Raw genomic sequence first — 23547 nt, 5'->3', positions numbered from 1 at the left:
AATTAATGAAATCTCTTCTTTAGCAGCCGTGCTCAAGCCTCACCGTCTCCTCGCCCAAGCTCACATTCCCTGGGCTTTCAGCGCTGGCTCTGCAGATGAGCCAAGAGCTGCTGGAAGGGGGAATGGCAGGAAATCCTACTTGGCAGTCAGGATTATCATGGGATCATGGAATGGTTTGAGTCTGGAGAGGCCTTAAAGCCCAGTTTGTTCCACCCCTGCCATGGCAGGGACACCTTTCCCTATCCCAGACTGCTCCAAGCCCCAAAGTCCAGCCTGGCCTTGGGCACTGCCAGGGATCCAGGGGCAGCCCCAGCTGCTCTGGGCACCCTGTGCCAGGGAACAATTCCTAATTCCCAATATCCCATCTGACCCTGCCCTCTGGCACTGGGAATCCATTCCCTTGTCCCATCCCTCCATCCCTGGGAAGGAATCTCTCTCCATGTTTCTTGCAGCTCCTTCAGGCCCTGGAAGGCCTCAATGAGGTCATCCCAAAGCTCCTCTAGATTTAACAATCCCAATTCTCAATCCCAAGGGAGGAGAGCACAGAAATCCCTTCCTGCAGCACATCTGGCTGGAGCCAGACCTCTCTCTAATACATGAGAGGGGTATTGCAGAATTCTGGTTTTTCCCATATGCTGGGGGGGCGGAATAAAAGGCAAACAAGCAAAACAAAATCCAATCACAGAAAATTCCTCCCTTTCCTAATTTCTCACCAAAGCTTGGAGATGGTGTAGGCAGGAGATAATTAAAAGCATGAGGTCATGATGCTGTGCAACTTCTTCCCATGGCCTAGGACTAATTAAAGAGGAGTTAATTTTTTATAATTGTTATTTACAGGACAAACTGTGCTTATTCTACAAGCGCCACCTTTACATGAAAAGCCAGGAAAAAAAATGCTGCTTTCAACTCTCCTTTCCAACTCTTTTCCCCAACAAACAAGTCTTTTCCAACTCTTTCATGATTTGGCAGTCTCTGGTCATTGCTTTGCTTCCTTCCCCTGTAGGGTTTTCAACAAAATGTCACTGACCAGGAACAGCAGCATCTCCTGCAAACCCTCTGCAGTGTTTCCATCCAGATCTCCCTTTGCCACCCAGCTCCAGCAAAACGAAGCTGACGTGGTTTTAATCAGTTTCAAACTGCCTGTTAGAAAATACAGCCATGTAAAATCTAGTTCCATGTCAAATCCAAGCTGGAGCCGTGTTCCCAGCCATGGAATTGGGTTTGGTTTGATCTCTGTGAATCATTTCCTGTCCTCCCAGAAATCTGTCCTGGTGTCCCCTGAAGAGCTACGTTGGTCCAGCATTCCAGGAGAGGTGGGATGTTTTCTCACTGCTTCCTTGAGCTTGTTGGTGTGTTTTAGAGGATGTCCAGGAGAATTCCTGCCTTGAAAATCACGGTTGCTTCCTCTCTAATGATCTCTCTTATGATCCTCAAATTTCTGTTTCCCAGATTTGCTTTTCCCTCCTCCAAAAGGTGATGAAGGCGAGCAGGACATGGAAGGGAAGCTGTCAGATTTTAACTTATCTAATGGCTGTGGGAAGGTTTCTAGATGCCCATGGTTGAAAAAGCACAGCAAACACCAAGAGGGTGCAGAAAGGAAGGTCACAAAGTTTCATTGACAGGCTGCACAGCACGGAAATTGGTGTCATTTTTGTCCATATTTTCTGAAAATAGCCAGGACAAAAAAGTAAAAGAAAAGTGGGAAGAGCAAAAAGCAGGTACCAGATAGGAGAGGAAAGGAGATCACCCATCCTGGATGCAGCATCAATCCAGGTGTTCAGGGCCCTGGGGTGGCACCCCAACTTTGGGGTGGTACCTTCTTACTGGTGTTTTCCCCACCCTGGGGTTGGGTTTCCTGCTCTTCCTGTAAATAAGGGAGCCCGTGCAGACCATCCTTCTGGATCTTTCTGGAAATGGGTTGGGGGCCTTTGAGGTGGATGCCCAGAGCAGCTGTGGCTGCCTCTGGATTCCTGGCAGTGCCCAAGGCCAGGCTGGACTTTGGGGCTTGGAGCAGCCTGGGACAGTGGAAGGTGTCCCTGCCATGGCAGGGGTGGGATGGGATTTAAGGTCCCTTCCAACCCAAACCATTCTGGGATTCCTGGATTAACTCCTTACTGCCCAGGCTTCTACAAATATCTCCATGGATCCCATCACTCAGCCTTCAGCTTGGAGATCCTTCAGGAGTTTTCATTTCTGCCAAGGGAATGGACATTACACAGGATGGGTCTGGCAGCTCCAAGGCACCAACCAGAGGAGCTCCAGTGTGGAAACCCAGGGCACTGGGAATATTTCTCTGTCTGCTCTGGGGTGCCCTGAGCCCCAGGGGAGCACTGACTCTGACCCTCATTCATGGAGAAAGTTTCCTAAACTCCAGAATAGACTGGAACCCACAAAAGTGTGCAATAGATTATAGAGAGCAGTGTGGGTGCATCCCTTGGTGAGAAATTTAGGGTTTGGGATTTTTAGTGTGTTGTGGATGGAAGAAGATGGAGGGCACAGGGTGTCATCCTGGGCTTCTTCCTCATGCTGCTTCTTCCTCCTTCTTCATGGGTTTGGGTGGCATTTTGTAATTGGGCAGAAAAGTCCCCATTGCAGCTCTGTGGGATCATTATTGGGTTAAAAGGGAAAATAATCCAGGTGTCAGTTCTTAATGGGATAGTTTAGTCTTAAAAGACCTTGTACCAAGAGATTGTTGGCCATTTTGTGCCTTCTAATGAAAAGCTGCCAAACTCACATTAGTGAGACTGTTTTACTGATAGGAAATAATAAACACTTGAGTCCAAACATGAACTACCATCTCAGGTCTCCAGGGTTTTTCCAGATCTTTTTGGTGGACAAAAACCCACATCCCCCCTGCAGGGCTGTGCTCTGCCTCTCCTCATCCCACACCGGTGGTGAGATGTGAAGGTCCCCAAAGAGATGCCACCACACTGTGACAAAGAGCCCAAAGCCCAACCCTGCAGCGTGCTGGCCACTCCTGGAGCAGCCACACCATTTCACCCCCCATCACTGAGTCAAAGATGTCTCAGACATCCCTCCCTCCTCGTGGAGCAAATCCATCCTGGCCACTGAAGGGAAAGGGAGAGGGATAACAGTGCTGGTGATCCCACAGGCTCCCTCCCAGTCTGAGCAAGGCAATCCTGCCTTAAATCAGGCTCCAAGCGAGCTCCCCGCTGGATGCTGCAAGGCAGAGCTCCTTAATGAGCCTGACAAGTATTTTTAATGTGGTGATTGCTGGCCCTGGCAGTGGCACAGACACTGAGACTACAAAAGAGTCACTTCAATGCAAGGAGCTGCCACCGAGCCCCTCTGCCACAGGGACGAGGACATTGCAAATAAACACTTCTGGGGAACTCTCTCTCCTTAAAGAACACATTTATAGAGCATCCAGATGTTGGTTTAGCACTTAACGAGTGTGGGAGAAAACAAAGCTTGAAGGGCTGTGTTTGGTTTGGGTTGGGGGTTATTTTCTCTCCTTGATCTCTTTTATTGAGTGTGTACAAACAGAGTGACTGAAAAATGTATAGCAAATCCATGGATTTTAATTTGTGCCAAATAGGACTGGTCTGAAGGGACTGCTGGGTCCTGTGGGGTGAAGGTGGGGCTGGGAGGATGACCCCCATCCCTGACACTTTGGGACAGTCTTACTCAATTTATTTATAATTTATTTATTTCTTGGTTGCAAGGAGCACAAGGAGGAGGTGGAGAGAGCAGCTCTCCAAACCTTGCTAATGAGGTGCCGGAGATGCTAAAATGAGGTCTGAAAATTGAGTTTTAGAACTTCAACCAGGGTTTTTTAACCAGCACTTTGTGTTCACCTGGCCCTTCAGGGACACCTTTGGGACTGAGGTGTCCCAGAGGGTCAGGGACCATTTGAGAATTGAGAGTCTGGACCCACCCCTGCACTCCCAGGGCTTCACCAGGCATGGGAAAGGGCAGGGACAATACTCTGAACCCCAGCACCTCCATCCAGAAGAGCCTGGGAGCATTTTGGAGAAGCCCCTTATGATCCCAGGAAACTGCTCGGAGTGAGAGCAGCGTTGGGAAGACAGAACTTGTGTTTTAACGAGATTTATGGAGAGGAAATCTGGCTCCATAATCTATCATTCCTCCTGGAATAACTCATTTTTTGTTCTCCTCACTTCCTCTGTTCCTGAGGCGGGGGTAACCCTGCTCATCCCACGCAGCAGTGCCATGGGAGAAGCAGGAACAGTTCCAGTTGGTGCTGCTGGTGCTGCTCTCCTCTCGGGAGCAGCATCACCCTCCTGGAAATTCCCTGCTTCCCAAGCCTCCCTTCCTGCTTTTATGGGATCCTGCAATCGCCCCAAAGCATCTGCAAGGGCGAGCAGTGGTTATTTCTGTGTGGGGAGAAGAGAGAAAACAAACAGTGGATGCATTTGCAGATCCATTTTTGGGCATCCCCAGCCCAAGGAGTCGGCAGGAGCCTGGACATTCCCAGCCAGCGGGAAGTCATTAAACTGCTTTTAATTCCCATTGCTGCTGGGATGTTTTGTAGGATTCTTGAAAACACTGGCAACCACAAACTGAGATTAATACAACCCTACTGATATGGGAGCTGCTGCGCTCTTCCAGATGGAAACACAGCCAGAAAACACAGCCCACAGGCACTGGTGACCTCCAGAGGGGACAGCACCAAAGGAAAAACTGGAATTTGAGGCTGTACTGCTGCCTCTGCCACCACCTGCCCGAGTTTTGCCTCCATGCCCTGCCTAAAACCCAGCACATAAAACCTACTTTGCAGATGAGAGTGGAAAGCAAGTCAAGTGCTTGGCTAAATTTGGCAGTTCTGGGGTGGTTCTGGGAGACAGGATCATCCCAGTCCCTTCCCTGGAGCTCCTGGAATGTTTGCCATCAGTTTCTGGATGAAATACAGACTCTGAGCCTAAGCCCCAATGTCTGGAGGGATTTCAGACCACAGCTGAGATCCCTTTAGATCAGGCAGGAGGCTTGGGATTTTCCAGATCAGTGTTTGGGGTTCAGCTTTAGGCACCAAGATGAATTTTTGAGCTGGTTTTAACTTTTTGCAGCCAGTGCTAAGTCTTTCAGCTTCTCTGAGGTGAGGGAACCATGGGACACATCAGCTCACCCACACAAAGTTGGATGAAAAAAGAACCTGAAACTCGAACAAGGATTTGAAAATCTTTGAAAAGTTGCATTTGGGGGTCAAATCACAGTTCCCATCTCTTCCCAGGGAACCATCCTATTCTACAGCCCAGGAAATGATGGTTAAGCCTTCTCCATGCTAAGCTGGGCCCATTCCAGCCTGACCTTTGGGATGCTGCCAGGCACTCCCAGTCCTTGCAAGGCTCTGCTGGATCAATGGCTTTGGGATTGGGGCTTTTCCTCTTCACTCTTTCAACTTTCCTTCCCTCCTTGCCCCAAAATACCCCATTAGAAGTCGTGGCTGGGTGTCCAGACATTGGGGAGTGCTTGGAGGTGGAGCAGAGGTTGGATTCTTGGCTTTGGGTTTGGATGGGGGTGGCCATTCTCAGGGCAGGGATGGATTCACATGAGTCAGAGCTTTGCCTCTCCCTCCACAGGCAGCATCCAGCACCACCCACTGAGCCACAGCTATCCCAGATCCCATCCTCTGGAGCCTCATTCCTCATCTTCCCAGCCATCCCTGCCATGGCTTTGGGATTGAAGGCAACACTCCTGCCCTACACTGGTCACTCCCAGCCCCTCACCTTGTGCTTCTCTGTACTTCATCCTGAGGCTGTGCACGTTGGGAAAGTTTAACCTCTGCCTTTTGCCTCTTTTTTGTGTGTAAGATACATTTCCTGGCCTGAAGAATTGACTAATTCCTGAATTTTCCAGCTCTCATTTGTGCTATGTCAGGATCACAGAATCATGGCACAGTTTGGATTTGAGGGGACCTTAAAGCTCATCCCATTCCACCCCTTCCACTATCCCAGATTGCTCCAAGTCCCATCCAGCCTGGCCTTGGTTACTTCCAGGGAATGAGGCAGCCACAGCTTCTCTGGGCACCCTTAATTTGCCATCTGACAGGCTGAATCTCCTCCAAATCAGGTTGTTTGCTCTCCTTGAATCCTCATCCTTCAAAGAAAACCAAGGCAGGATGCTTATTCCAGAGCCTGCCTGAAATATCAGAGGGATTTAAGGAAATCCTTCTTGCAAAACCTTCCTGGAAAACACCCCTGCACTTGGGCTTTAAAAAATAATACCGAGTTTATTTCTGGGGACGCTCCCCATGCAACATCCCCAACACTAAATTCAGCAGATAGGCTCCCTGTGCCTCTTTTTTTTCCCCCCCTTATCTTGTAGGAAGCTATTATATCCTCGCTGCAAAATCTGCCCTGGAGTCTGGCAGAGCGGGACGAGGAGCCGTCGCTTCCAAATCAATTCATGGTGGTCTCGAGCTCTGTTTTTGTTCTGGCACATTAAACAGAATGAAGACATATGTCTGAATTTAAGACATCCTTTGGCTTCCCTGTACACATGAGCCAGCCGAGAAATTCGAACTATTTCAAAGCGCTACGAAAAAGAATTGTAGACACATCCTTTTGTTTAGGCATCTATTTTTAATTATCCTGCCTTTTAATATTCCTCTCCATTTGAGGATAATCAGGGAAAATAGATCCTGCTGGGCATTGTCATGCTTAATAAAAGTAAGGCTGAACATCTGCAAATTTGGCGACAGCGTGGCGCATCTGATGCACCAGCGGCCGAGCTGCATTCCCGGGTAATTATAACCCCACGTGCAGCTGGAAGGGTGTAATTCCCTGTTTACATCCATTCTAGCACTTCTCCCAAACTCCTCTGGCTTGGGGTGTTAAAAATTTGGGAATGGGGGTGTTGTTTTCCCCCCAGTCCACGGGGGAAAGGTGGAATGGCGGCAGAACAGAGCGTTGTCTGCCACTCGGTGAGGGCGAGGAGCTCGTGCAAGGCAGGGCTGGCGTTCCCAAAATTAGCACCATTGGAATTAAATCAGTGAAAGTGAGAGCAGGCTGCAGGCTTTCCCTCCTCCTATTTATTATTTAATTTTTCTTGGCAGAGCAAACCCCACATCCTGCAGTGGCTGCCGCGCAGGCTTAGCTGTGTTCTGCGAAATTTCCCCGCTGCTCCCAGGGGAAGGATGGCTTTTTCCCCAGGGAAAACACAGCTTTGCCCCCAGGGAAAACATGGATTTGTTCCACTTGTCCCTTGGCAGGATGCAGAGACAGAGGGGATGTTTTCCCCATCGCCCCAAAGCTGTGCAGGGCTGGAGGTTGGGTGTAAATTCTGGGGAATGCCTGATGAGTGTGGGCACACGTGGGAGGGAAACAGGGAATCTCTGTCCAGGGGGCAGCTGTGCACCTCCTGCTCCACTTCCCACACCAGGTTCTGTCCTTTCAGGGCTGGGGAAGAGGGAAAGCAGGAGGCAGGGAAAAATGACCAAGGAAAGGGGAAAATGCACATTAATGTGTTTTCAGCCCTGCTAGACGTGCAAAGCTCAAACCTCAGCAAATCCCAACCTCCCTCTGAAGCACACCTTGCTTTTCCACCAGAATTCCCCATTCCAGAGCTTCTCCCAGAGGCAGAGTTTAATTTATGCCTGGTGAGAGGGAGTGGATGGAGGATATGACACATCTCTGGATGCCTATTTGGGGAGCAGGGGTGGCCTCCTGCCCTAAATCAGGAAGAGATGGGAAGACATCATTTTTATGCTGCATCATAATTCCATCTCCAGAAAGATCTTAACTTTTCTTTGGGACCAAACTCTTTATGTGCCAAAAGAAGTCCCAAGATGTAAGGAGAAAATGCAGGGGGTGAATGAATGAATAAAAAATATTGTGCCCAGCCACCAAATGGAGGTTCAATGGTGCAGGTCTCCCAACTGGCAGCAAACTGTCAGAAGCTGCTGGATTATTTAGGAGGTTGATTATATAGGAGGTTGAGAGTGAAATCTCTGCTAGGAAAGTTCAGTCCTGACATTTTGCAGGCATTCAAACCATTTTTGCAGCCTTTCAGTACCTGAAGGAGGCTTAGAAGAGAGATGGAGAGGGACTTTTTATATGGCAATATAGGGGACAAGGGGGAACGGGTTCAGACTGACAGGGGGAGGGTTAGATGGGATAGTGGGAAGGAATTGCTCCCTGAGAGGGTGGGGAGGCTCTGGCAAAGGGTGCCCAGAGAGGCTGGAAGTGTCCAAGGCCAGGTTGGAGAGGACTTGGAGCAGACACAGTGGAAGGTGTTGCTGCCCAGGGCAGGGGTGGCACTGAATGGCCACTTCCAGCCCAAACCATGCTCTGACTCTGTGATGCTTGAACTCTTTGGGTCACAGCCCCCATACCTAAACATCCCCATCTCTTTCAGTGACTTTTAAAGAGAATACAACTCTCCCAAGAGGTTCACCCTCGGCCTGGGAGCTGCCTCCTCTCCTCTCCTTTCCCTGAACTTGCAGCTCCCAGAGGCTCCAGGAAGCCGCCCCAGCCAGGAGGGAGCTGCTGAGGCTGTGAGGCTTCATCAGAGCATCCCTGGAAGCAAGAGGCAGCTCCTTCCCTGCTGACATGTGCTCGGCAGCTGCCTGGCTGTGCTCCTCAAAGGACGCCAGGAGCTGCAGCTCCAGATGCCGGCGCTTCCAGAGAGGCCGTGGACGCCGCTCCGGCTCGGCCTCGGCTGCTGCGCCAGAAAGGAAAAGGGTAATAAAGGAGCAGCTCCCTCCCCACGGCTGGGGCTGCAGCCTGGGGGCTCACATCAGCCCAGAGAGAGGCAGGGAAGGGATGCTGGAGGTGTGACCACAGCTGGTGCCTCTTCCAGCAAGATGGGAGCTTTGGCTGCCCGGAGCTCCTTGGCGCGGAGGGAAATCCGTGGGGTCAGCTCAGCAAGGCTGGGGCACACTGGGGATTTCCAGTGGGGATTTGCAGCCTCCAGGGCCTGGCTGGTGCTCCAGGCTCCCATCCCACGTGCTGATGACAGCAGCAAGTCCTGGTAGGGAGCTTGGACCATTCCTGGTCACAGGAGATGAGCGCAGGAGTTTCGCTGATGCCTTGAGAAGGCTGCCCTAGAGCAGATGCCAGACAGAGCTAAAGAATAAAGCAGGGATTTATCCAAAGGATCTCCTCCATGGATCCACCTTGGGCAGCACAAGAGCCCAGCCAGGGCTGCACCCAGGATGGACCAAAATGGTCCCAAAATGCACACCCAGTCACTGTGGGGTCTGTCACTGGGATCAGTTCTGCTCCATTTGCATCTTGGAGTTCACTGTCCCATCCCAGCTCCAGCCCCTGCAGTCCCATCCTTGTTTTTCTCTCTCCAGCCCACGGTGTTTGTGCTCTTGGGCTGAGATTTGGATCATTTGTCCTTGGTCCTCAGCTGGAGCAGGAATTGTTTTGTCTCCCTGCTCTGTGCAGAGAGCTCACCATTCCCTAATATGAAGATCTGAACTGCACACTACAGCAGCACAGAATCTGAAAATTGGAAAAGCTAAAAATTAAGGCATCATCTCCATGTGGATGCCCTGCAGGTTTGGGGATAAAAGAGGCTGGGGTGGGAAGAGGGAAGTCAAGGTTTTAGGTCTATTTTATGCAAACCATGGCTGTGTCCTCTGGCAGGTAAAAGAACCTCCCATCAGTAACCAATCTTTAGAAACCTGCCCTAAACCAGGCCCTAAATCAACCCATAAATCAACATCCTACTAATTTGGGATCAAAACCACCAAAAAGCCATGACTTATAGTCCTTTGACTTAAGAGCCTTGTACTGACCAGCTGGCATATGGAAGGAGGGTGTTCTTCCCAGGACCAGTTTCTTTCCCTGAGGGCTGCTTGTGCCATGGTTATCCCATTCCCTGCTTCTGGTCCAAGATCTTTGTGCAGCATGTCTCCAGGCAAAGCACCTGATCTTGCTGCAGGTGTGACCCCCTGCCACAGCCAGGGCTGTTTTCCAAGACATCTCCTTCCCTGGCACACTGGGAACGAGTCCAAGGAGCCAGTGCCAAGCCTTCCACAGAGAGATGTCCCTTGGGAAGAGCCCGGCAAGGATGTGACCATGCTGCAGTGACATTCCTTATATTCCCCGTGCATTAGAGGCTCCTGGATCATCTCCTGCACCCACCCACACCATTCCAAATTTATTCCTCATTAAACAAATACAATCAGCCCCCACATTCCAGGCTTGCAGCTAATTAAAACCACCATGGGCTTCGTTATCCCAGCTCTTCCTTGGCTCCACTCTCTACAGCCCAAAAGAAATGAAAAGGAGTCGGTTCTGGCACAGGGCTCTTCCTCCTCTGGCTCCACATTCCTCGGGGTCTCATGGGAATTGCTGGAATTCTCAGATGCTGTTAAACAATCAGAGGGCAAATATTCCATCCCCATCCCGATTTTCCTGGCATGGCTGTGGTGGCAGGGAGCAGCTTCTGTCCAGGGGGCTGAGCCCAGCCGGCCTCGAGCAGCGGTTGCTGGATGGCCACAAATTAGAGGCAGCCAGGGAAATAAAAGAAGGGAGCCTGGACCACAAGTGAGAGCAAGAAGAGGATGAGCCAAAGGGAAGGATGAGCCAAAGGGAAGGGATGTGCTGGTTTAGAGGGACTTCCAAACTGCCCCAGCTCCCCTTCTTGGAATCCCCCCTGATAAAGGCAGCGAGTCCCAAGCCCTGGGGAGGTTCAGTGCCCAGGTTTGGAACCCACAATCTCATTTCCACATCTTTGTAGCTTCTGTGCTCAAACCACCTCGAGGGGTGGATTTGAATGCCCAGGGGGTTTGAAACCCTTGTGGAGGCCAGGTCAGGCTGTGCTGCCCCAGGAGAGGGCAGAGGTGCTCCTTCCCAGGCAAGGTGGCACTGAGGTGGCCTCGGGGGCCACCAGCACCCCCCACCTTATCTGGCACCTTTGGGAGGTGTCACATTCACGGTGCTGCTTCTCCCACTCCCAGCCTGTCGCAATCCACTGGTGTGGGATGGTTGGTGCTGAAGGAAAACAAAAATAATTGGGGTTCAGCTGGAGAAATCCTTGGGCTGCGAGAAATTTTGTGCCTTATGGGTGTTTCCATGAGCAACAAAATGTTGATGTCAGGTCTTTAGTGGTGACTTCTTAAAAATAGTTACTGAGGGATTTCCTCCACTGTATTTATTATTTGGATGTTGTTTCATTGAAAATGTGGAACCAGCAGTGATTCTGGTTACAAGAAAGGTAAAATATGGGTTATGCTGATTTTTAAAGGATTTCCAAGTCATCTTTTTTCTTTAATTAAAGGTCTGTTGTTTAAAATCACGTCAGGGAGACAAACCATGAGGTGTTAAGCTCAGAGATTCCAATATTAATCCTGCCCTCGGGGACCAGCATTTTCTTTCATTGTGAAAATGACATCCCACAACCTCTTAAACAAATAGGGCACTTGTTTGAAAGTGAAATTCTTGGATGCAGTTTTTATGTAGTGGCATTTTCAAGGTTTGGTAGTGGTGGATGCAACCACAGAGGTCTTCAAGGGTAGGAGGAGTCAGGTGTGTAGGAGAGGGAACAGCTTCTACTGGAGAATCTGGGATTTGGATAAATAGATTTTGGGAAAATCTATTTCTCTTATGTTCTCTATTTCTCTTCTACTTCTCTTATTTTTCTTTTCTTTCCCTTGCTCCCTCCTCATGGCTTCTCTCCTCCCACCCTTAGGAAATAAACTCTGTATTTTATCCCCCAAGGGCCCATCCCCGGTGTTTGCCCGAGCAGCAGGTGATTTCTCCCGGCCCCAAATCCGCTTTTTCCTCCCGTTTTTTCCAACCCCCGTTGCTTTCAGGAGCGGCCGAGATGAAAGTCCCCATTAAAAACCAGTGTCCCCATTAAGGGACGGCCAGCCCTTGGTGGCACTTTCATGTGGCAGCTGCCCTGTTTGTCCCGGCTGAGGTTGTTTGTCCTCAGCCTAACTAATCCCGGCCCTGATAAACCCGCGGGATGTGCTGCCCTGGCTTCCTAACAGCTCCCAAATCTCCCAAATTAACACCTGGCCCAGATCAAAGCTCTGGCGTTCCTTTCTTCGTGCCCTCACCTTAGGCACCGAGCCCGCTCCGCCTTAAGCTCGGCTTAATGGTTAAACCACCGCCATGGGAGGCTCCGTGTGCTGCCCGCGGGCATCTCCCAAAAAGTCATCCCGGAGAGGGGAAGTTTGCTCGGACAGGATGGAGATGACACGCAGCAATTTATTTCTTTTTTTTTTTTTCTTTTTCCCCCATTGCCCGAGTTTCTAATAAAAGCAGGAAAATCATCCCAAGGGCTTGTGAGTACAAATGTATTCATCATTTTTAAGAATATTTAATGCTGAACTATAATTATCCACCGTGATGGAAGGGATATTCCTTGGGTTTCCCCAAAAAAGCCAAGGAAGTTTGTTTTGTAGAACACACCAGGGCAGGTCTGTGTGCAGTGATCATTTGCATGATCAAAATAGAGCATTTTTAATTAAAATAGTGGTTTAATTTCTCCTTAGTTTAATTTCTCCTTTTAATCTCTTTGAATTTCTCCACATGCAGGGGAGCACATCCCCATGAGCCACAGCACTGTGTCACACACAGCAGCTTCGGATAACACAAAGTGACATCAGAAATCACCCACAGAATGTGACTTATTAGAAATATTCCTAGATATTTGATACATTTATTTGTATTGATACATGAAATGAGATGATCACAGAATCCCAGGGTGGTTTGGGTTGGAAGGGACCTTAAATCCCATTCCCCATGGGCAGGGACACTTTCCACTATCCCAGAATGCTCCAAGCCCCATCCAGCCTGGCCTTGGGCACTTCCAGGAATGTTTGGGGAGTTGGATCTTCCTCGACCACACAGCCAGTTCCAAAACAGGGGATGAGGAGAGGAATAGATGAAGTCAGAAAATTTTGCAAAGCCCAGGGAGATCAAGGTGTCATTAGAGGCAGTTTCATCACCTGGAGGGCTCAGGAGGTCTTGAAACCGCTGCTGGGTTTTGCCCTAAAGAAAGCAAAATAAAAGGTCCTATCTTCCCTCTCCCTCCCTCTCTTCATGCAGTATCCCAGTGATTAAAGCATCCTTTTAGGATGTGGGAGATGCACGTTGGAGTTCCTCCTTGCCTGGAGGGGTTGGGATCTAATCTCCAATATCAGGAGAGCATCCAAGAAAAAAGCAGGAACAGGAGAGGAAGAAGGAGAGATCTCATCCACCCACCTAGCCTTACATCCCCTCTCCTGGAGGGCTGGGAAGCATAAAATAAAATTTTAAAAATTTAAAAATAAAAAAATGAAATTAAATGAAATAAAAAATAAGACAAAATAAAATAAAATAATAAAATAAAATCCCTCTCTTTTAAAATGACAAATGAAAGCAAGTGTCCTTGTAGGTGATATAGAAGAGAGGCTGGCATCTTCCTTTTTATCCAGAGAGGTAAAATGAAATAATATCCTGGTAGAACCAGGAAATTTCAGGACATTTTAATGAAGTTTTACAAAATTTTCACTTTAATGAAGGTTTTCCCACAGAAGAGAAGCTGGGGACTTTCCTAGGGCAAGTGAAAGGCTCTGGATGTGGAAGGGAAAATTTTACGTTTGTGGTTTGAAAAAATTATTTGGGAAGCAAACATTTGGAGCACAAGGAGCAAACCCTGCCCAGGAAAAACAATTCTGACTTTGCTTTGGCAGTGGTGGCTCCAAGGTGCCTTTAACCACAAGGAATTCTTCACTCATGGCCTTCTCCTGCTTCCCTCCTTGCAGTAACTCCTGCCCTGGATGTGTGGCAGCAGGAAAAAAAAAAAAGTAATTAACGAAGAATAAATTGTTTTAACAATGTGTTCCTCCCTCCAACAATTATAAGGGGGTTAAGAATTTCCAACATGCCAAGTTGTTCCTTCAGCTAATCCAGTGGGTTTTCTCATTCTGATTTGTTCCTGCAGCAAGTCTAGTGGAATTTTGGATTCTGATCTGTTCAAAAGGCTGGATAAGGGATGCAGCAATGACTGCACACTAAGCTGGAGGAGGTGATGCCTTTGTGCTTGGTGGACCTTCCCCTCTGAGGTCCTGCCTTGCTCCTGGCAGGTCAGCAGTGAGCTTGGGCTTCCTCTGCAGCCATGGATTCAGTGGTGGGCTCTGGAGCCACCAGGACCCTGGAATTTGGAGCCAGGTTCATTGTCTTTAGCTCAAAAACGAGCTGGATGGATCCCTGGAAGTACCTGCTGGGGTACTAGGGATGGGGTTTGGTCACCTCATGTAGTTCCTGGAGGTGTGGAACATCTCCAGGTCCTGCTCCTCAGGGTTCAAGTCCCCTTTGCCTGGAAGTGCAAATGAGGGGTGAAATGAATTCCTGAAGGGTTTTTGGGGATGCTGGCGAGGTCAGGCAGTGCAGGGGGATCCTAGGCCAGGCTTTTATCTGGAGCCAGCCCCGGCAAAGCAGCAAGTGGAAGAGCAGATGTGAGATCTTCCTCCTGCACCTCCTGCCTGCCCTTTTGAAGTGGGAGATTAATGACCAAATCAGATTGTTGACTTTACAGGGGCTGGAGCTGGGCCGATGTCAGAGAGGGACGCTCCAGGAGCAGGGGGACGCTCCTGGAGTCTGCCAAAAGCAGCTAATAAACAAAGATAAATGGAATGTACTTCCAGGTTATTAATGACTTCCCAGCACGGTAATCCCCAGAAACAATAGGGAAATGTTTACCCAGCGGGTTATAGTTTGACTTGGGTTAATGCTGCTCAATTAACCCGTGTGTGCTCCCAGCAGCATCCTGCAGGGACGCATCAAACGGGATGGATTGCCTCGGCAAGGGGGGAAGGAGAGCTCAGCGGTGACCTGGGCTTCCTCCAATGTGTGGAGACACTGGGAAAAATAGTTGGGAGCACTCTGGGCACGGTGCCGCTCGGAGATGAAGCCTGTGTTTATCTGGCCCTGTTTGTCCAGGCTGCTCCTTCATCTTCAAAGCCCTCGGCGGCGTTATCCCATTAACGTCCGAGCAGGAAAGGCCAGCATGGCACTGGGGTGGGGACCTGCCTGGGGAGGGGGGACATCCACCCCAAATGTGCCAGTCCCCCCTGCCCAGGACAAGGAAAAGCCCACCCCACTCAGGTGCTGCCTGTGGGATATGTGCCAGCAGCACAGGAACTTCCTGGGAAAACACAGAGGAACATAGCTGGCCTTGAGAAACCATTCCTGAGGGATAAAGGGGATTCTCCTCCAGGGGTTTTGCTGGAAATGGGAGCTGAGTGTCCACATGGATGCTCACCCACCCCCCAGAAGTGTTTTCTGCCCACTGTTGGTTTTAAACACAGGATTTTTCCCATTTGGATTAAAAAAAAAAAAAAAGATAAGTTTATTTTCACCCGTAGCTACCCAGTGGAAGCACAGCCAAAGCTTAGACAGAGCCACCAAGAAACTGAGGTTTGTTTTTCTATCGCTTTTCTGAACAATTTGAACAATGTAATTTCAGCCTGTGGTTCAGCTGAAAGCACTCCCAGGACACGGAGCAGCTTTTCCACAGGGAATGGCTCTCTATAGGGAAGAATTTCCTAATTTATTTTTTCCTTCTCCTGCTTTCTTTCCAGACCAAAATTGCTGGGAAAGAGCTCACAGACTTGGGTGCCAAGGAGGAGGGATGTGGGGGCTTCAGTAGGAGGGAAAGCAACATGGTTTTAAAAGGGAAAGAAGTAAAATTTATAGTAAAATTATAGCAAAATTTAATATTTGGAGTAGCCACACTTTTCTCCCAGCCTTGCCCACCATCGAGTGCTGCTCTCAAGGAATTCTCCACCTGCTGCCAGCCGGAGGATGCAAAAATCAGCCTGAATTCCAACTGCCGGGAGCAGGGAATAGGAAATTAAAACCCTGAGAATGATGAGATTGAATTAGAATAACCCAGAATTTCCCAGTCATAGAATCACAGAGGACTTTATAAACACAGAATCACAGGATGATTTGGGCTGGCAGGGACCTTAAAACTCTCACCCCATTCCAACCCCACGCCATGGGCAGATAATCCCGGCGCCCCCTTCTCCCCCTGGCAAGGACACCGTGAAGGGCAGTGTCCCTTTTTCGTCTGTGACATCCTGAATGCCATTTTTGGGGTCAAGTCCTTCAATCCCAGCTCCACGGGGAGCTGCTGAGCAGGGCTGGTGCTCACACCCCGCATCTTCCTGTGGGCTGATCATGTCATGAGGTCACGCGGGGAGGGGGAATTTAGGGCCTGGTTTAAGGCCTGGTTTAAGGGCTGGGTTAGGGGCTGGTTTAAGAGTTAGTTTAGGGGGGCTGGTTTAAGGCCTGATTTAGGGGCTGGTTCAGGGGCTGGTTTAGGGCCTGATTTAGGGGCTGGTTTAGGAGCAGATTTAAGGCCTGGTGTAGGGGCTGGTTTAGGGCCTGCTTTAGGGGCTGGTTTAGGGACTGGTTTAGGGCCTGGTTTAGGGGCTGGTTCAGGGGCTGGTTCGGGGCCTGGTTTAGGGGCTGGTTTAAGGCCTGGTTTAGGGCCTAGTTTAGGGGCTGGTTTAGGGACTGGTTTAAGGCCTGGTTTAGGGCCTAGTTTAGGGGCTGGTTTAGGGACTGGTTTAAGGCCTGGTTTAGGGGCTGGTTTAGAGGCTGGTTTAGGGACTGGTTTAAGGCCTGGTTTAGGGGCTGGTTTAGAGGCTGGTTTAGGGGCTGATTTAGGGGCTGGTGCAGTGGCTGGTTTAGGGCCTGGTTTAGGGCCTGGTTTAGGGCCTGGTTTAGGGCCTGGTTTAGGGCCTGACTTAGGGGCTGATTTAGGGCCTGGTTTAGGGGCTGGTTTAGGGCTGACTTTGATTTAGAGGCTGATTTAGGGGCCAGATTTAGAGGTTGATTTAGGGCCTGATTTAGGGCTAATTTAGAAGCCGATTTAGGGACTGATTTAGATGTTGATTTAGATGTTGATTTATGGGTTGATTTAGGGCCTGATTTAGGGGCTGATTTGGAAGCTAATTTAGGGCCTGCTTTAGGGGTTAATTTAGATGTTGATTTAGGAGCTGATTTAGGGGTTTATTTGGATGTTGATTTAGGGGCTGATTTAGGGCCTAATTTAGGGCCTGATTTAGAAGCTGATTAGGATGTTGATTTATGGGTTGATTTAGGGCCTGATTTAGGGGCTGATTTAGATGTTGATTTAGATGTTGATTTAGGGGTTGATTTAGGGCCTGTTTCAGGGGCTGATTTAGGGCTGATTTAGAGGCTGATTTAGGGACTGATTTAGGGGTTGATTTAGGAGCTGATTTAGGGCCTAATTTAGGGGCTGATTTAGGGGCTAATTTAAATGTTGATTTAGGAGCTGATTTAGGGCCAGATTTAGGGGCTGATTTAGGGCCTGATTTAGACACTGACTTAGGGCCTGATTTAGAGGTTGATTTAGGGTCTCCATCTCTGGGCTCTCTGAGCACACAAAGGCTCTCCAAGGAAGTTGAAGCTCTCCCTGCCAGTGCTTTTCCAGGATGAGGAGGTGGGAAGGAGCTGCTGCTCCTGGGAGCTCAGGAATGGGCTGTTGGCTCTGGGGGGGTTTAACCAAAGACAAGGAAAAACAATTTTAAAAAAATTTAGAAATTAATATAGAAGCAATAATTTTTCAAAATCAGCATTTGAAACACTGGATCCATTCATTTTTAATTAAAGAGTCACTGCTCTACAGTGATGCCTCTTCCAGTTGCTCATCAGTTGTGGTAGAAATGGATCTCAAGATCTCCATGATTTTATCCTATGTTTTCCCCTGGCAATTTTGCTTCTCATCTTCCCCTTGCATTTTTCCTGCCCATCTTCCCCCTTGCATTTTTTTTCTGCCCATTTTCACCTTGAAATTTTTCCTTCCCATCTTCTTCTTTTTTGGCCTTTCTTGGAATATTCACTGCCTGGAGTCTCATGGATTTCTAGAATTTAGTAAAAGCAAAATAAACACAACAGTCCCCAAGACTGTTTTATTTGTGGGCATTTTTTTGCCTCAAGTGCAGTGCAACATTAACCCAAACAAACCTGTTACTTTTTCCTTTTTCTTTTTCTATTGGGAAAAAGGTTTCTAAACTGATTGGGTCATTTTTCAAAGATTTTGTCTGACTTTTTGTGCTTGCACTCATCTCTTCCACAGTGTGAGCTCAGCTACACCTCACATCAGTGTCTGCTCCTGTGAGAGTGGCTGTGCTGATTTATGATATTAATCTTTATAAAAAAAGGTTAAGTTCTTCTTTTACAGCCTTGTTTTTTTAATCCTATCCCTTCTTGATGGAAAGTGTCCATGCAGTTTATGGAAGAGAATGTGAAGGTCCCTCCTTTAGATGAACACACAGAGGGAAAGAAGTTCCATTTCTGCCTTGACACCATAATAATGGCTATAATAAATGTAAATCTTTTTTAAAAATGTCATTTTAGAAAGCAGTAAGTGTGTTTATTTCATGGCTGGGTTAGCCCCAGCAATGGGTGTAAAAACAATGCTATATTTAGATTTTGTGTTGATAAATATAGACCACCAGCATGTGTGTAAATGTTTTATTTTTCCCTTGGGAATGGAGGAAAGGCGGGGCGGGGGGATGGGGCATGGAAACCCTAACAACTTCTCTGGCCCCAAAAATCAAGGAAAAATTCCACTTCAAAGTGCCTGAGTGGCTGGAGAGGGGAATCACAGCACAGTAGTTTCTCTTGCACTGGCTCATCACGGCGCTGGACGCAGTTGAAGGAAAACTTTGCATGAGCAGAGTCTCGCCCGGCAAATCAAACTGGTTGAGTGCGAGGGAGCAGCTTTGAAGGGACCACCTACCACAAACATTATTCCAAAAGCTGGAATTCTTACCACGAGCATCCAGGGAGTCAATGATAAACAGATGAGGCAGCCAGCAGAAATTTCACAGAGTTGTTACTTTAACTTTCTGCATGTGTTGGAGAAATAAGTCCTTTAAAAGAGCAGCGGAGCTGTTTATTATTAACATCATTTTCTTCCTACTCACAGCACCCAGCACCGTCCTGACCCACTGCATGTTCCCCCTTCCAGCTTCCTTTACTCAAATATAACATTTATTTTTGCTGGTCACTGCCTAAATTACAGCCAGGAGACTGCCTGTGTTATTTTTTCATCTTCTATTCTCTACACAGAAATTTCCAGGTGCTTCTTGCTCTAGGAACAAACAAATTGCAACAGCTGTGATGGGAATTTGGGCATTAAAAAGTCCTGGACTGGCTTTTCTCCTGGCCTTCCTCAAAGTTGTCCATCATTTTCTGACTCCTCCAGTTTTAGAAATTGGTGACAATTTTATAAATGAGATCAGCAGCTCAAGCAGCAGTTGAGTGAAGCTTAAGAGCAGAGCTCAGCTCATCCCCATGATCTGTTTGGGGTCACATTGAAACAGGAATCTGGAGCGTGACTTTGGAAATGCCAACGAGCTTCACATCCATCACTTCATCACATCAGGAGCCAGGCACAGAGGATATTTATGGGAAGAAGGAAAAAAAAAAAACCCAAACTCAAACATATTTTGCTGGCTGTTGGGTCTCAGGAAAAATCCTGGAATGGTCAGGAAAAAAAAGCACCACCTGAAATATGAGGGCAGTGAATGTCTCAGGCCACATTACACAATAAAATATTAATCAATAAAGAAGTGGGCATCTTGTGGGGAATGAGGTATTGGTGGTTGTGGTGGGACAGTTAAGCTCCTCTCCATAAATATTGGGAGCTTGGGACTGAGGGTTTAACATGGGGAATTCTCCTTTGGGAATGGGCTTTAAGGTCCCTTCCCACCTAAATCACTCCATGATTCTAGGATTCACTCTGGGAAGCCCAAATCTCCTCCTTACACCTCCAAACTCACTTGGGAAAGCAGAAGGAGCCAACACAAGGCGAGTTTTTGGGATGCTCCATGACCCATCCAGGCAGGACTGAAATGTTTTGGGGTGGTGGCCAAGTCTTTCCCCACTGGGATCCCCAGTAAGAGGGTTGGGACCCGGATACCTCAAATTCCATAACGGGATTCAGTTTGGGTGCCCATCCAGGCTTTAATGAAAGCATCCTGAGGGGGAATCTGTTCATCCATAGCCTCTCATTTCCATGCATCCCTAAATATTCCATGTGTACCCTACAGAACTGGGAACCCACTACCAGGGAGCTGATCCTGAAAAATGTCAAGCAATTCCCAGGAGCTGTCAGGCACACTCAGCACCCAGAAATCCTGCCACAATCCCCAAATAAACAGGGAAAGTTATTCCAAACCCCAACAGGGATCAACCCAAGCCAGCTCCCACCCTGTGTTATTTGCCTCCTGCTGTGTTTAACTCCAGATCCCAGTTTTCAGTAAATTTGGATTAAGAATGATTGGAGCAGGCTGGAGCTTGGCTGGCAAAGCTTGAGTAGGGATTTTCCTGTTATCCAGCCACTTTGGGGTTTGTCAGAGGAATTAAAGCAGCAGGATTTCAGCAGGAAGCACCTTTTGGGCTGGAAATTCTGCAGGAGAACAGGATGAGGATCCATGCTGCACCCTGCTGCTGCTGGGAACTCCAGGAGAATGATGGATGGGCTCGTGCTGGTGCTCAGGATTGGGATGAGGGCTTTCCAGTCTTCCCTTAGGCATCCAATCCATATTAGATGGAGCAAAAGCTTTGTTTTCCAAGATTTCCTCCCCAAAATATGAATGTTTGTCTACATTTCTGGGCATCAGTCTCAGTCCTGTTGTGTGCAACAAAATAATTTGCATTTTCCCCAACTAAGGCTATCAACTTTAATAAGGCTATCAACCTTGCTATAGCCTTGCAAATAAGACTGGATACTTAAAAAAAAAAAAAAAAGAAAAATGCACTGTAGTAATACTCACAAAGAGTAATTTGAGATTATTAACTTTAAGATATCTACACCATAGTGTAAGAAAAAGCTGATAAGCCAATAAACAATTAGAGTGCTTTGTAATTAAGAAATAGTTGGCTTCTAATTGTGACAGTGTGAATTATAACAACTGTATTGTCTCACCCTTCACATGAGACTGAAAATAGAATTAAAGTTTTTAAAACACCTCTCAGTTACTCCATCTCTAAGTCAGAAAAAAGTATAATCCAACAATCAGGGACTCATAGAGTCACTAAGGCTGGAAAAGAACTCCAAGATCCCCAATCCAAGCTCTGATCAAGCACCCCCAGGGCCACCAAACCATGAAGGGCCACATCTGCTCATTTCTGAAACACTTCCAAGGATAATGGATCCACCTCTTCCCTGGGCAGCCCAGTTCCATTGTTTGACCTCTTTCCATGGAGACATTTTCCCTGAACGTTGGGCAGGGATGCAGGAATAGATTGGTGGAACAAGAGGGCATTTCTTTCCTGACATTCCAGGAGTTGGAGACAAACCAACAAGCCCAGACATGCAAGGCTGGGCAAGAACAGGATTTCAGACTGGGCAAGAACAGGATTCCCCGTGGGAGGCTCCCGAGGTGTCGGCCCTGCTGCTTGATGATGCCACAGTCTCACCTTTTGGGACTCAAAGCATTCCTTGGCTGCTCATCAAGGTGGATTTAATGCAATCATCATTTTACTTCTATGCTTTAATTCAGCTTTCTGCTTGAGGAGCAGGGGAAACCCTATTTCACACCAAAAAAAAAAGAAAAGAAAAGGCAGCAAAACAAAATGTTTCATTTTGGTGGCAGGATTTTTTAAAATTAATTGTGATGGAACACCTGATGCAGTAAATGAAGAGAGAGCAGGCCTAGGAGTGAAAAAACACACACCCTGTGTTATTACAAATGGGGTTTTATTGGGTATAAATAAATTGTATTAATAAATAAAGTTGGGGCTGTTCAGCCTGGAGAAGAAAAGGTTGTGAGGAGACCTCGGAAGTTGGAGAAGGACAAATCATCAGGAACTGGTGTGGCAGAATAAATGGGAATGCCTTCAGACTGACAGAGGGGAAATTTAGGTTGGATATTGGGAATGAGGAATTGTTCCCTGGCAGGGTGGGCAGGCCCTGGCACAGGGTGCCCAGAGCAGCTGTGGCTGCCCCTGGATCCCTGGCAGTGCCCAAGGCCAGGCTGGACTTTGGGGCCTGGAGCAGCCTGGGATGGTGGAGCAACCCAGGAAAGGAGGTTGGAATGAGCTTTACGACCCCTTACAACTCAAAACATTCCATGATTTTATGAATCCTTGGCCACCTTCCTCCTCTTCACCCAGAGGTATGAGCTGTGCTTTGCGGGAGGATTCCCTGTCCTCTTCTTCCCACCACTACTCAGTCTGGGAGCAGTCCATGGCTAAGTTCATGAACAATTCCAAACCCTTCCCTTTCCTCTCCACCAGCCACAGGGCAAAGTTTCATTTTTGGTATTCAAATATTGCCAAAACCCCGTGGCTGTCACTGTGGGAGAGCCTCAGGCAAGTGGACATGGCTGGCAAGGAGTCAGATAATTGCAGGAGCCAATTTTTCCACTGAAAAATTCATGATTGAAGCCGTCCAGGCCACGGTGGTTTCTGGGACACTCCTGGCTGGAGGGAAATGAGGAAGGGCTGGCTGCAGGGACATGACTTTGGGAAGAAGGGCTGGAAGAGCCTGCTGCACTTTGTGTGGTCTCTTCCCCAGTGCAAGGGTGGAAAAGCTTTCCTAGACAACTCCAGAGGTGAAGAAATTGGGGAAAAACACCTGGAATGTCCCTTCCGACAATGCATGGATTATACTGGCATGCACTTGCTACTTTCACTTAAAAATATTGAGAATTTTTTTCCCCCTAAATTGCCATGTTCTCCTCCAGTTAAGCCACAGTCACAGGTGCAAGACCAAGCTTGGTGTTCATGGGACTACTGCAGGTGTTTTCTGAAGGTCTTGAGTTGGGAGGGAAAAGGTGGCTTGGAAATAAGGGCAGGATTCCCACATTCCCATATCCTAGTCCCATATCCTTGGATGCAGCAAGAGGAAAAGGCTCCTGGGAACCCACTACCAGGCAGCTGATCCTGAAAAATGTCAAGCAATTCCCAGGAGCTGCCAGGCACACACAACCCCCAGAATTCTTTCCAGAATTCCCAAATAAACAGGGAAAGTCATTCCAAACCCCAACAGGGATCAACCCGAGCCAGCTCCCACCCTGTGTTATTTGCCTCCTGCTGTATTTAGCTCCAGATCCCAGATCTCCTTCTGCCAGACCTTCTTGCTACACAGCTCTGTAAATTTTTGTCCTTGAAATCCGCCTTTCTACCCCAGCAAAGCCTTGGAAAAGCTTTGGCTGCCCAGTGCCAGAGGAGAGCTGGGTTGGGAGCTTGGAATGGGGAGTGAGCATTCCAAGCTGGGGGTTGGTGTTCTCCCAAAAAAACGAGTCTCTGTTTCCACCCACCTCCACCTTCATGGAATGGGAGATCATTCCAGAGGCTGATGGATCATCTCCATGATGATGAGGAGGCCACTGTGTGCTGCTGCTTCAGGCTGAGGCAGCAGGAGCAGTTAAATGCAGGTAAAAATTCGGGAATGACGACGGGAAAGGCTTGCTGGGAGCTGGAAGGAAAATGGAGTTTGGACTGGAGCAGAGGGTGGAAATCAAGGACTTCTTGGGATGCCTCTGACCACTGCTCCTGGAGTTCTGCACCGTGAGCCGAATCAGGAACCAAACCCAACACAAAAAACCTGGTGGGGCCACCAGTTGAGGAGAGG

This window comes from Fringilla coelebs, assembly GCF_963513975.1.
Source record: "Fringilla coelebs genome assembly, chromosome: 8".
In the NCBI taxonomy this organism is placed as follows: domain Eukaryota; kingdom Metazoa; phylum Chordata; class Aves; order Passeriformes; family Fringillidae; genus Fringilla; species Fringilla coelebs.
The sequence above is the reverse complement of the archived record's forward strand: the minus strand, read 5'-3'. Positions refer to the sequence as shown.